Source organism: Dipodomys spectabilis, unplaced genomic scaffold (assembly GCF_019054845.1).
Source record: "Dipodomys spectabilis isolate Male_0828 unplaced genomic scaffold, ASM1905484v1 ptg000207l, whole genome shotgun sequence".
NCBI classification, from domain to species: Eukaryota; Metazoa; Chordata; class Mammalia; order Rodentia; family Heteromyidae; genus Dipodomys; species Dipodomys spectabilis.
In genome coordinates this window covers 11940710-11955303 of record NW_024870884.1, presented here as the reverse complement: position 1 = coordinate 11955303, position 14594 = coordinate 11940710, and positions in this window count along the sequence as shown.

The following is a 14594-nucleotide window of genomic DNA, read 5'->3' as shown; positions in this document are numbered from 1 at the left end:
TCCCCAGAAAGGGAACATGTGCTTAGTTCCAATCCCTTCCTTGGGGGACAAAATGTTCCCTTAATACCTTCAGGTTACAAGACCTGAAAGTTTAAGACACAAGGCACCATGAAAAAAAGACAAGTTGTCCAAAACTGAAGAACCAACCCTCAAGAAACCTCCCAGTAGTTCTTTGTTTCCCTGCTGACATGGGCACACTGGTGGGCAGCAGATGCATGAGGTCTGGGCTCAAGACTTTCAGGGCCTCAATAGGGAGCACTGCTTTGTGAGCTGGAATATAGGAGGGGTTAAAATAGACAACTCTAACTGCATTTATTCAGTCCCATGGACTAATTATTATAACTACATCTTAACAGTTCCTCTGAAAGATGAACCAAGACCAGGTTCCTCAAGAGGGGACTTACATCTAGTCATCACCCATGATTTACTACTAGAAGCTTCCTTTTCATTTCCATCCTTGAAAAATTCCCTTCTAGGAACTGCTCAGGAACAGTCTCTCACTTAAGATTAGACATAGGGCAAGCATGTTTTCATAAATCAGTCCTTGTTACTCTAACCAGTATTAACATAGTCACATAGCTAGCTCCACTACAGACAGAGGAGCATCTCCCAGGGGGTGCCTATCCTACTAATGTGCTTTACAACTCGACTTCAAAGTCAAATCAACTAGCTAGAAGTTTAAAGATGGCTCATTGATGTCTGATAATATTTAAGACTGGAATAGTTGGCAAACTATTTAAGATACTGGCAAAACATTTAAGATGTGAGTAGAAGACAAACTCCAAGGAGAGTAAGTATTGTGTGTGTGTTTGGCATTAGTCTTGCTAATCTATTGTCATCAACACTTCCAGTTTTATTGTAATTGCAAAAGATGACATGTACGCACTTCATGTCCTGGTCTACTGCTTAGCATGTGGCATATCACCATGGGAGAAGAGCTAGAATTAGTCTAGCTTGTGACCAAAGTGAGAAGACTTGAGGGTCCAGGACCAGCATCTTCCTGGGGCTCCAAAGAACCATTTATGTACATCTCTTCCCCTAGGATCGTCATCTTACTGGCATTGCAGTAGCTATGGATTTACTTTTTTTAATTTAATGTCTGACATCATTCTTTGTGAACAGGCCTCAGAGTTGCAACCACTCTTACTAAAGACTACTAAAAACACTCCGATGACCATGAGCAAGACAAGCTAATACTGACTCACTGTGTAAGTTCCTCTGGTAGCATTCAAGTGTCCCTTGACAGTCAAGTCAGTTAAGCAGCTGCAGGTATGGTCATTGTTGCAGAATTGCTGCCTCCAAGACATCTGCTGTGTGCTTAGCTGACCAAGGTGAACACAGTGTTCCATAGGCTGCATCATTACATAAAAACTACTCACTTTGAACCTGAGTCATGGGTCGAGAATGTATGAGCCTCAAATTTGTTTTGCCATTTATACTGGCTTTTAAATTCATTGTATTCAGTTGAGATATATTGCATGCTTTCCAATTTGCAGAATCTAGACCTAAAAATACTTACATATGTATATTTACACATTATAGAAAGACACAAATACCTACAAATGTATATATGTCAACACACCCATACATAGGACATTTCTGAAAATTAGACAAGCTTCTGTCTGCTCATTTAATACTAGGACATGGTAGCAAATGAAATATGCTCCCAAGTTTTTCCTGGCCTCTGTTGTGAATATCTAAGAAGAATCGAGATGATATCCTCTGCTGATCATTAGGGGCCAAAACCACTCTCAGGTTTTCTCTAAACGTTTAATGCATCTATTTATTTTCTTGTTGCTATTACCTGGAGTTCATGTTAATAAATAATTATTTTGTATGATCAGACTACATAGGCATTGCACGTTTGTGTTCATCTCCTAAAAATATCCTCCTTTGGTCTCACTCTGTGTGAATGCCTATAGTCTTATACCATTCTGTACTGCGTTTCAATCTCAGACCCTCATGGCTGTGCTTGGTTTTGGTTTTTTGGTCAGTCATGGGTTCTTTGTCTTGTGGCTTGAACTCAGGGCCTTGGGACTGTCCCTGAGCTTTTTGCTAATGCATCTGGTTTACATCCTAAGTAGACAGGCCCTTGTCAGGTCCTGCTGCCCATTCTCACTGCAGTTAAGCTCAATGGACAGCCATAATGGTTTCATCTGTCAAGAGTAAAAAAGCCTTATGCTCCTGCTCCTTCTATACCAACACTGACTCCAAGGTACACCTGCTCCTCTGGTAGAATCATCAACAATAGTTAGTCTTAAGTCAGGATTAGCTCAATGGAGTACTCTTAGTGTCAAGTCTACCTCCAATAATAAGATTCAGGGTTTTATCTCCTGTGAGCCAAACAAGAACTGCTCAGGAACAGGAACTGCTCAGGGACAGCAAGTCAACTCATAGGCCCAGGCTTACAGGAAGATGCCACAGAGGGCCTCCTGAATCAAGGAGCATTTGAATCTAGTACATCTTCATTTTCTCCCATCCTTAGCACCCACTGGGTATTATAGCCTCAGACCACATGGGAAGGCAAGGAGGTAAGAACCCCTCATGTCTACATGCCCTTGAGGATGAGGAAGAAGGGCCACAAGTTCAAGGTACCCCATTTCCAAAACCAAGGGCTAGAAATGTAGTTCATCTAGCATTTTCCCGCCCCAGCATGAAAGGTGAAAAAAATACTAAAGGAAGATCTTTTCATACCTCTGATCATTTTACTGCCTTATCTACTATCCTGTGACCTGTCAGTTCAAGTGCTCCTGCCTTGACAAAATACACCCTTCCATTCTATTGACAGGGTTAACAAGGCATCTGAATTTCATTTCCATGGCTTCTCCACTTCAAAGAGTCTTCCTACTCAATAAACTTATATGTTAGTTTGAAAAAGTACTCAAGAATGGCTGGGTATGTGGCTTAGTGGTTGAGTGCTTGCCTAACCTGCATGAAGCCCTGGGTTCAATTCCTCAGTACCACAAACACAGAAAAAGAAGTGGTGCTGTGGCTCAAGTGGTACAGCACTAGCCCTGAGCAAAAGAAGCAAAAGAAGTTCAAGCCCCAGGACTGGAAAAAATACTCCAGAATATACCAGTAGTAGAGCATTATTGACTGGCTTCAATTGAGAGGAGCTTCTGAAGTTACGGAGTTTTCAGGTATACAGTTTCCTGATGGTTCATATTAGCTACACATGGTGGGGGCTCAGAGAGGCCTAACATGGAGTCCAGAAGAAAGACCAGCTCTCCTGGTCATAGTCAGATAATCCATTTTGAGTATGGAAATGTTTGAGTTCTCTTGCTGTCTTAACTTTTCTTAGACATATATGATGTCAACATGCTGACAAAATACACCCCTGTCCTCATCAAGGCCCTTTTCCTTCTCCTCAAAGTTTGTCTGGGGATCAAGTCTTTCTCAAAACCCTTAATGCATCGGGTTTACATCTTAGCTGGACAGGCCCTCACCATGTCCTGCTGACCAGTGCCACCGCAGTTAAGCTCAATGGACAGCCACAATGGGTTCATCTGTGAAGAGTAAAAAATGCTTGTTTTCCTGCCCCTTCTATACCAACACTGACTCAAAGTAGGCCAGCTCCTCTCTCAGACCAACTAACATCAAGCTATCATCCATCTCTGAAGATGAGAGTAACACTGGGCTGACTGCTGTCCTCTCTTTCCCTGTCTACCTCCTTCCTTTTCTTATCTCCCAGTGATCCAATTTTTTGCCTTCCTGCCAGAGACATTCCCATTGTTCCTGATGGGGTTAAAAAAGGCTTCAAAACCCAGAGCATTTTGAACAGAATCTGACCTTCCCCCTACTAAGTTTGAAAGTTAGCTTTACTTCCTGAACAGTGGACCTCCACAAACCAGAAACTTCAAAACCAAAATATTCTGCTTTGCTTCTGTTTGAAGTTTGTATAATAGTCTTCACAGTGAACGAATAACAGTATTAACACTATTAACACTAAAAATCAAGTCGGAAGACTAAAGACAGGGCGGAGCATCAATTTATTCTTATTGTCTATAAGTCAGATCAGAATTAGACCAATGTTAGATTTTTCAGCAATATGAAAATAGGTTTCTAGACAAGGAGAATCTCCAAAGTAGGGAAATAATAGCAATATTGGAAGGGGATTGATGAGTTCAGAACAGTGAGGAAGGATATGCCAATGAATTGTACAATGGCAAGCACTGTATATATATGTCTGCCCACTGGTTCATGGTGGTTATTTCTCACCTACAAGATAGAAGTCTGCATTCTAGCTGAGATAGAGGTACAGTGGGAATGGCTAGGCACCAACTTCAACTTGGAGCTGTAATTCGTGAGCTTGAACTTGGATGCAGTACTTATTGAACTTGATGTGTGGCATATCAGGCTTAGAAGTGGCAAATCCTTAGACCTCCCAAGTACACAGGAGACAGGAGCCTAAGGTCAGATGCACATAACAAGGACATGCTATGACCTCAGAAACAGTTGCCCCAAAGATCTCTAAAGGATATCATGACAGCACACCTATTTCTGAAGTCTTCACTACACTACAGCAGGGCAGAGACCAAAAGTGTAGTAGGCAGGCACCAACAGGCTTCCAGATCCCTCTGTAGGAATGGTGCTACCCTGGCCTCCAGAAATTTCAGAGCCCAGCCCTACAGGGCAATGCCTCTAAAGAAAAGCCACTCACTTCCAGACTGACCTATCTTTCTGTCCCAACTTGAAAAGTTTTAGAGCTGGTTAGTTTCCAAACCCTTCCATTAATCTGACAAGCTTTAAAGGAAACTTCAACCCAGCTCATCTCTCTGCCTAGTCCCACACCCTTTTCCCAGACATTGGTCCAGAGTACTTCCTAAAATGCCTCAAAATAAACCCTGTGAGATTAGCACCTAGTCATGCTGTGCTCAGCCCCACAGAGCAGAGCAAGCTGAGCCACAATCACCACTATCCTCAAGACAGAAATGATGCCCTTGGACAGGAGTGTTCTTACTACCTACTCCTATAGCTGCTGGGGATGCAGGTCGGCATTTTGGTCTTTCAACTAAATAAACTCTTTCCTGGGACTCGGTTTTGTGCAGAAGCTTCCTAAGGTTTGCAAGCTCTTGGGCAGGTTACTGGGTTCAAGTGTGAGGGGGGATTTCTGGGGTCCCCTCCTGCATACATAGCAGCCTTCATCACTGTAAGTAGACAATGGATTCCTAAAGTGGCCAAGGTAACAAATGAAAGCTCCAGCCCAGTACAGATAACTGCCAGGCTATAAAATTAACCCTCACAAATCAATCTCTTTTCTATATGCAAACAATGAGAAAAGTGTGGCTGAAATCAGGAGAGCAACTCCATTCATAATAGCTCCACAAAAAAATGACATACCTAGGAATAAACTTAACCAAAGAAGTGAAGGAACTCTATGATGAAAATGCTAAAAACCTGAAAAAGGAAATCAAAACAGATTAGATAGTGGCAAAAAAAAACCTACCATGCTCCTGCATTGCAAAGATCAATGTCATGAAAATGACAATACTTCCCAAGGCTATCTACAAATTCAATGCGATACCTATCAATATTCCAACCTCATTCTTTAAGGAAATAGAAGAGGTACCCAAAAATTCATATGGAACAATAAGAGACCCCGGATAGCAAAAAGGATCCTTAACAGAAAGAACAGTGCTGGAGGAATATCAATACCAAATCAGAAACTCTACTACAAAGCCATAGTAATCAAAACAGCTTGGTACTGGCACAAGAACAGATCCCAGGCTGAGCAACTCTTTAAGAGAAGCTAAGACCGAGAGATGCAGCTTCTCCTTCCACCTCAACAGATATCAGATGAAGAAATTAAGTTAAGGAAAAGGATGGCTGTTGAAGACAACGTAAGAAAAAACAGGATCATCTCTCTTCCTAGTCCCATATCCTTTCACAGACATTAGTCAAGAACACTTCCTAAAAAGCCAAAAAATAGGTCCAATAACAATAGAACCTCTGATTTCTCCACTTCCAAAGAAGAAAAATAAGTCATTTTATGAGTCAAGATTGGAATCAATGTGCAGTGGGCCATCTGATGGCAGATCTGAGGTTGAAAGCCCTGGGCATAAAGGAAGAAAGTGGTTCCTGGCATAAAGGTGATATTGTAGGTTATTTCTTCAGAGGGGAATGTGGATTTTGAACATGTAAAAAGTTGGTTTATCATGTTTTAACTTGAAGGACCGACAGTGATGAATCCCCAGTTAGGTAACCCTAACTGGAAGTAAGGGTCTCAAGGGAACACATCCCACTGAAGGAGCTGATGCTGTCCTTAGGTGATTCATCCCCACTCTCAGATGCCAGCCATCATGGCTCCATTGGAGTCTAGTCTTCTCCCTTCCTGCCCTGGAGTCAGGAAAGGAATTGGGGATCGTGGAAATGGTTAGTTTGCTGTGTTAAGGGTTTGAGTTCCATTTATTTGGCTTCTAAAATAATCTTGAAAAATCCATGTGGGAATCAGGCATGGGAAGAAATCTGTCCACATTTATCAGGATACCATGGTATTTTGTACCATCTTAGCATTGTTTAGCTGACAGTTGAAGATTGTACAAATAAAAGTCATTAACTCCCCCCCAAAAAGATTAGAACCTAGCCATGGTGTCCTCAGCCCCACAGAGCAGATCAAGCCCAGCCACAGACACCACTGAGGCAGCAGTGTTCTTACTGCCCAATCCCTCCCTCCTCTGAGCACCAGAAAGGCAAAGAATCCCTGGCGGTCCCCAATGTCAATGACACCACAGTACTGAAGCCTGCTGCTGGGGTAACCTATAGCTGTAGGATAGCTCATAGCCAATAAAGGCTCTTCCAAGAACCCCTTTTTGACTTCAAGTTTATTTTCCTCCAGGTTCAGCCCAATTCCACAGAGCTAAGACCCAGCTTCCTAGGACATATGCTGTCCAAATCGGACATTTGGTATTTGAGGTTTCATAGTGGTTGCACATGCCTGAAGCTCTGTAAGAGTTTAAAATATAGTAGTAGAGGGGCTGGGAAGCTGGCTCCGTGGTAGTGTGCCTGCCTCCTATGCATGAGGCCCTGGGTTTGATTCCTCAGCACCACATACGCAGAAAAAAATCACAAGTGGAACTTGGCTCAAGTGGTAGAGCATTAGTCTTGAGCTAAAAAAGCTGAGGGACAGTGCCCAGGCTCAGATTTCAGGGCCCACCAACCACAAACACACACACACACACACACACACACACACACACACACACAAATATATATGTATATTAGAGCCTTTCAGATTAAATAGCCAAATTCACCTAACAATAACAATTAGAGATCCTTGAATCAAGAAGTCCTAACTAAATCCATGCAACAACTTGCATGGCCTTAGACCTAGTGATTAACGCACCTGCTTTTTAGATCCATGTTGTCTCAGTGACTGGAGCTTAACTCCCTTCACTTGGTGCCTCACCTAGTGCTCAGAGAGGCTGATGTAAGGGAAACCTCAGTCTCTGATGAAATGAAGCCAGGGAATCCAATTCAGAACAGGTTCTTCCCCTCCTTTACCTGAGAAGTCTAGAATCTACATCATAAATAAAAATTGAAAACCCATTCAAAGTTCCCTTTGAATGAAGAGGGCCAAGGATCTAAGGGCTAGCATGGTTCCAGATTTCTCAGCATCCCATGATCACGATAGAAGCTCTATTGTGAGGAGCTGGGTTCAGTTCCTCTATTGGATTCTGCCTCCACTACAAATACTTAAATGAGTCCACATTCCTGAGAGGTCCGAGGTCAGTTTGGAGAGTTAAGGGTCTTCTTGCTATTGGAGGTATTTAGAGGATGTTAACTCCTGTGCATGGAGTGTGAATCTACCATTTCCTTCCCAGCCTACTGGTAAAAGGTGAACAACTATCTCTTAGACTTCTACTTAAGTGCTAGAGAAAATGGTTACCTCAACATTGAGGAAAGTACAGAATCAGCCAAGAGAAGCTCACATGCAGAAACTGCTAGAGCCACTAGCTTGAGAAAGCATAAGCTGGCAATAATCATTAATTCTGAAAAGTAGCTAGAAAGCCAATGGCTATATATTCTGGGGTTTACTCCTGTGAACACTGAGGACTGGAGGGAGCTTATCTCAGACAATGTGGAGGAGAATGTCATCTTGAACTATGCTTAGCAGCCTCCCTAACAAGGGTCTGTCTTTGAAGATCTCATTGCTAGATCCCTTGTCCTACATAAGAACAACTAGCTGGCTTCAACCTACCCTGGCCCTCCTGTCTTCAGTGATGGGACCAGAAAGGCTAGATATGCTTCAGGCACTAAAAGCCTGAGATCCAATCATAAGGCGTCACAAGCTTTCTCAGAGAAAGTGGGAATAATAGATTGCTAAATAGAAGCTCCAGGACAATGGTATTGAGAGTTCTTAGGGAAACCCAGAGAAAGGCCACCAGAGCCTCTGTCCCTTGCAGCTACCACTGCATGTGACACATTCCTAGCCAAAGGAGCATACATCTTTTCAGAAAACTCAAACACCAAAAGTGGAACACCATCCATTCCTACTCTAACTGGTGATGTCTCGCTTTCTCCAAAAATTGCTAGTGAATGCCAGAAGGAGGATCATTCCAAAGAGAATCACTCAACATCATAATCAGATGTCAGATCTTCAGAGTCAGACAGAATATAAAAGAAAACATGTGTGTAAATCTCTAGTACTTAGATACCATGAGAACGAATGGTTGATATAAGGGAAAAGGTAGAGCTTCAAAAACAACTCCATGTCTTAATAACAGTGGACCAGAATAATTGAGCTTGAAACTATGTTAATAGACTAGTCCCACAGGAAGACTGCACAGCTGCTCAGGACATCTGACTACAGGATTCAGCATCACAGCACTCAGATATAATCATTCCCAGAGTGAAGAAGAGATACTTGGACCGCCTTGAGGTAGGTTTTCCCTCCCAGAGGCATCCCCACATTCTGAATGTGGCCAAAAGGCAGAGCTCTAGAGCATTCCGATTTTCTACACACCCCTACCTTTTGTGCTGCACTTGTGTTTTCCTGCTAAAACTTTGCCATTCAACTTGAGTCAGAGTTGTCTTTTTGGCTGGCCTTTGTTTGATGTCTGGTAGGAAAATTAAGAGTTTTGATACCTGGCCAATGCACTGCGCAGTACAATATTTCTTGGCAGTACTGGTGTTTGAACTCAGGGCCTCTTGCTTGCTAGGTGCGTAGTCAGTCAGTTCAGCTATGTTTCTAGCCCCTTCAATAGTAATTTTGGTAGATAAGAAAGTAGTCTCCCAGAATCTTAGAGATACTTTCAGATTTCTAGCATGTCCTGGTACCCCAAGTTCCTGACATCCTGGAGTATTAGCTCTTAGGCAGACATTAGCTATTAGGACATCAGAGCAATTCATATATATGTCCATATAAGATATATAATATATATTAGCATATTCCAAGAGAATGGCCACTATACCATTCCCTAGGGAGGCTTCCTCTCTGCAAAGGGAAATAGGAAAGGCTCAGCTGGCTTCTCCAAGGAGAAGCAGGTTCTCAAGTAAACTGGGTATTATGGGTGGTGCCTTCAGCGCAAGACACCCAAGACACTAGCTTCATAGTTTGTCAAAGCTCAGTAGGCCTAGGTGGTCAAGAGCCACCAAGAATTCAAGACCCCAGTATTTGTTCATCCTCCATATGTTGATACACTTCAGTGCCATTAACTATCTCCAAGAAGTAAGCAGCCAGAAGACAGTAGAATATCATCCTCCTTGTGCAAGGAAAGGAAATGAAGCCAGAGTTCTTCTGGATGATGATCTTTACATGTTAAGGTTGTAAAGCTGTGAGACACCAACAGACTCACAGCTACTGAGCTAGAAATGGTGGGTGGGGAGGAAGTGGGGAGGGGAGAGAGGGAAGAGATCAGGAAGGAAGGAATGGAATGATCAAAGCCAGGACACAATGGAGATGCGGAAAATTTGCTCAGGTCCAAAAGCAAGCCTAAGAGAAAACCTAGGTCAGACCAACCAAGCACTGTAGAAGGCTGAACAACTCCATCTTCCATGGCCAGTTACCTCAGTGTTACCCCCAGTAACCCTGCTATCCTTCTGCCAGAATGATCTCTAGCCTCACCTGCCCATGCTGGCCCTAGACACACATTATACTTTTTACTTCCCATAGTCCACAGCTGGTCTAGTCAGTCAAGGAGCCCAAAAACCCATTGCCAAGAATCTCATCTGGTGGACTGCAAACCTGGCTTCTATAACCTAAGGAACCGTCATCTCTCCTAGTAAGGAGAGCAGAATCTTAGATTCACCTGACATCTGACTCTTTCAGAGTTAGAGATTCTAGGTGGAAGACTCAAACAATTAAAAAAAACCTCTAGCTTTTCTTGTTTTGTAAGTGCTGAACTAAAATTTTTCCCGAAGACTACTCACTACTTTTTCTTCTCCACAAGAATGGAAACCAAAGGAAAGTGTGTGCGTGCTGTCTGAGCAGGGCTTCCCCCAGCATAACTGGAGTCCCAAAAGAAACTGGAGGAAAGTCATCTGTTATGCTTGGAATGGATTCCAAGACAGGGGCTCTCAGCACTTCCTTTTTCTTAATAATGGTAAGCTGTGGGCTGATCTAAGATGTCCTTTTCCAAGCTTTGGATGTCTCCTTCCCACAAACCCTTAGGAAATATGCAATCCTGAAGATCTGGTTCCATCTGGATGGATCCTTTTCTCCTCATTAACATGCTATGTCACCAGACACACATTTCTATTCTGTTCTCCTGATTATTCAAAAAGCATGAAGACTGGCATACACAGAACCCATGCTCTGTGGTCACCAAAGCAATGAGAGCCTGGATTTAAACCTTGTGTCCTTTACCTTCAGGACCACCAAATAGAATACACAAACTGTCTGTGGCCCCGGTCAGGTAACTGGCATCTCCCTGAGCTCAAGACTGAGCTTCCCGTCTGCCCCTACATCCAGCCATCAACCTCAGCAAGAGGCAAATCGCCTCATCCTCAGAGTGAAAGGGGGAAGAGTCAAGGTCAGGAGCAGGCTCCAAAGGACTTTGTCCAGAATTGAGCAAGGACTTTCAGGATTACCAACATCATAGCTCAGATGAGAGTCCCAGGAAGGAAACAAAACCAAAGTTTGGAAACTCTGACCCTGCAATGAAGGCAAAGGAAACTTTCTTGGGAACACAGCTAGAAGTCAGTACAGAGCAGCTGCAGAGGTTTGTGCACTTCTCAACAGGACTTTTCGTCCACATTACTAAGTATTTGATTTGCTTCTATTTACTGGGACTCAAAGCAGGGCAAAGTCATTGCTCAGTAAGTCAGTACTTTCCTCACTAAATTCTTCAGTCCAAGATTAGACCTGGCTCCAGCCCTGAAGATTTTTGGCACAGTTGCCAAGCTCCCCCTCCCAGAGATACAACCAAAGAAACTGAAGGGAAAAGAAAAGGCCTCCAGGAAAGGCACTACTTTGACCTGGTACAAGAGGGTGGCTGTCTCTAGCCCAAGCTGGAGGTAGCTTGGTACAGCAGAGGAGAAAGGACCAAGACCAATTCAACTCCTGCTCCTCCACAAATAGATTAGGCCCTAGCTTGCTTCATACTGGCAGAAACCACTACCTCCAGTGACTTTTCTCCTTTAAGATAATGAATTCAGAAAGCTCTGAGCCAAGGAAAAACAGGTGAGAAATCCCCACATCAATCCTTGACAAGGAGGCTCCTTTACCCACTTCACCATCCCTGTTACCACCACATCCAAAACCAGTGAGTTCTTATAAACGTCATGCTCGTCTCCTGTGACCCTCTGCCTGCTAACAATGCAGATTCTGCACAAGAAGACATTTGACCTGTTTTCAGGATGCTCTGTCCCAAGACTCATCCTTCTCTATTTCTGTTCCCTGGGGATGGAGATTGAATGCTTCAAGGGCTGAGGTCTGGCCCTCCTCATAGATGTGGTTGGACCAGACAAAAGCTTTCCATGAGAAAAGAACTCAATCCAAAGTGAAACAGACTCCTTCACAATAGCTACTAGATCACCTGTCAGAGGTTAAGCATTTAAGATAGGCCAAGGATCTCAAGGCTATAAGCCAATAGTAAATGAGGCCTGAAAAACCATTCAAATATGGTATGTAAAGGCTCTGCAAGCAGAATTGTTTCAACTGAAAAATAAGTGAGCTTCACTGAAATCTGGATTGACCAAAAATAAAATCATCTCCAGATACTTGAAATGAGAGTAGGGGAAGAGACGGAGGTATGTCGGAAGGGAATATTCTAAGTTTGAGAGTATAGAGAGCACACGGGTTCAGAGCTCAGGCCCAGCTAGTTGGCTCTGGCATGTACTTCACTAAAAAGAAGATCAGAGCAGGGAAAGCAGGTGACTGACATCAGCAGGTGCTTGGAGAGTGGGATACCAGGCTCTTTGGAGGCGGCACCTTTCAAGAGAACTACCAATTCCTTGCTGTCAAAAACATACAGGAAGTTGCCCCAGTCCGGGAATGTTACTTCCTGAGACCATAGAGAAAAGAGTTGACTGGGACAAATCCCCTAGCTCCCTGGAGCAGCGCAGCCTAGCCACAAGCTCCAGGGCAGCCCACCTGGACTCTCCACCCCCACCGAGAGCAGGCACTTTGCAAACACCTGATTTCATTTACCCAGCTGCCTACACTTAGCTTGCTGCTTGCCTTACTCAAACCTCTTGGGAATGGGGCCTCGCCCATTCTCCCTGCCCTTGGTTTCTTGTTTGAGAGAAGCCTCAACTTTGTCACCATTTTCAGTCATCTCCATACCACGGCATGACTGAAGAGAGAGGCTTCAACATCTTCCACCTGAGCTAGGGTTAGGCCCTTCTGGTTCTTCCCTCTCCTTGGTCCAACATCTGAAGCCATTTGTGCCTTCCTTCCCTGAGATCACAGCCAGTATAAGGTCTCCCCTAAGAGCTAGAAACCTGTCATGCTACAGTAGAGACCTCAAGCCAAAGTGGCCCTGCCCATGCTTGTATCAAGAGACCTGTCATGAGCTCCAATTAGCCCACTTCTGAGGTCCAGCTTGGGTGCATTCTCCCCCTCTCTTGCTCCCTATCCAGGGAACCCTTCAAGTTCTGGGTTCTGGCCCTCTTCCTGTCATGGCTGGGCAGTGGCTCACACATGGCAGATAAGATAAGAGTCACAGACAGCTTCGGTTGTCCACACTCAAGCCTTGGGCTCAGAGTACATCCCTGAGCTACCAGGCAAGTCAGACTCCAGCACCAGAGCTGGATGGCCACAAGGCTTTAGAAGCAAACAAGGTTATTCCTGGCATCTAACAGCCAACTTCCTGACGAGTGATGCCTCTGGTTTTGAGCCCAGCCCTTTTAGAAAACAAAGCAAAAACTTCCTGATTCCAGGCCCAAAGTACCCCAGCATGGGCTAGGAGAGGCCTTTCCCGGGGTCCTGACTATGATATTCCCTCCGTAACTGGGGTTGCATTCAGCTCTTCTGGGAGCTAGACAGGGTTAAAGGACCACTCTTCAGTAACTGAGGCCAACATGGTTTTTCCCATCCAAACTCCCAACCCCTAAATTTCACCAGGCAGACCAGGCAGCCTCAGAAAGCCCCTTGTCCCATTGCCCGGTGTCAGATCTGAACAGAACCAGTGGTAGCAGCACCTCCCTGGCTCCCTTTCCAGCCAACCCAGTAGCCAACATTACTTTTCTTCAGACCAGAAGCTGCTAGAATTCCAACTTCCTTCTCCCTCCTCTTCTTTCACCTTTTACCAGTGGGCGCCTACACTCCACCTCACACTCTGCAAATTTCTTGACCCCACCCACAGTTCTTTCTTCTCAAGCTGCTGCTTAACTGAGGACTGGCAGGATCAACTGTCCCCCCCGCCCCCCGGACTTTAGGCCTGTGCCCAGAACTCCATGCTGAAGCCAGGGTGAGCATTCCTAGTGCAAAAGGGCTCATCTAGCCACTTGTCTTCTCCCTGCCTAGACAAAGTCCATCTTCTGGAGAAGCAGGCCCACACCCTATGGAAGAGAAAGTCCCTATTCATCCTCAGCATGCATTTGTTCCTGGCTTCCCTAAAAGCCACGAATCCCCTCCAGACCCAGCCAGGTAGGTCTACTTCCCAGTGCAATCACTCCTTCTAGTCCATGGACAGAAGCCCAAGATACCCTCTGCTCTGTCAGACAAAGATAACTTTAGCTTCCACTAGAGACCTGTTTTGGCCTACAGCATGGCTGGCTAGAACCACCGTTACAAAGCGGAGTTGAGGGCTTGCTGGGAAGGAGGTTTTTATAGACCCGCTTGGGCTCATTCTTCTAGATCAGCTGTTCTCAACTCTGCAGCCTGCATTAGAATCACTTGGAGAGCTTATTAAAACACACCCTCTGGGCCCCATCCCCAGAGTCCTTGATTCAGTAGGCCTGGGCTAGAATTCGAGAATTTGCCTCCCAACATGCTTGGTTCCCAGGTGGCACTAATATTACTATTCTACTGCCTCCATATTGAGACCTACTGTTCCCAAGTCTCCAGAGTCGATGGCCAGTGGAGGGCCATCAGCCAGGATTGTCTGTACACAATAGCTTCAGGATTTGGGGAATGGCTAAGAATGGTCCACTTGATTTTCTGGATGTCTTAATGTTTCCTTAGTTGTGGTGGTGTTGGTGGCTGTTGCTGG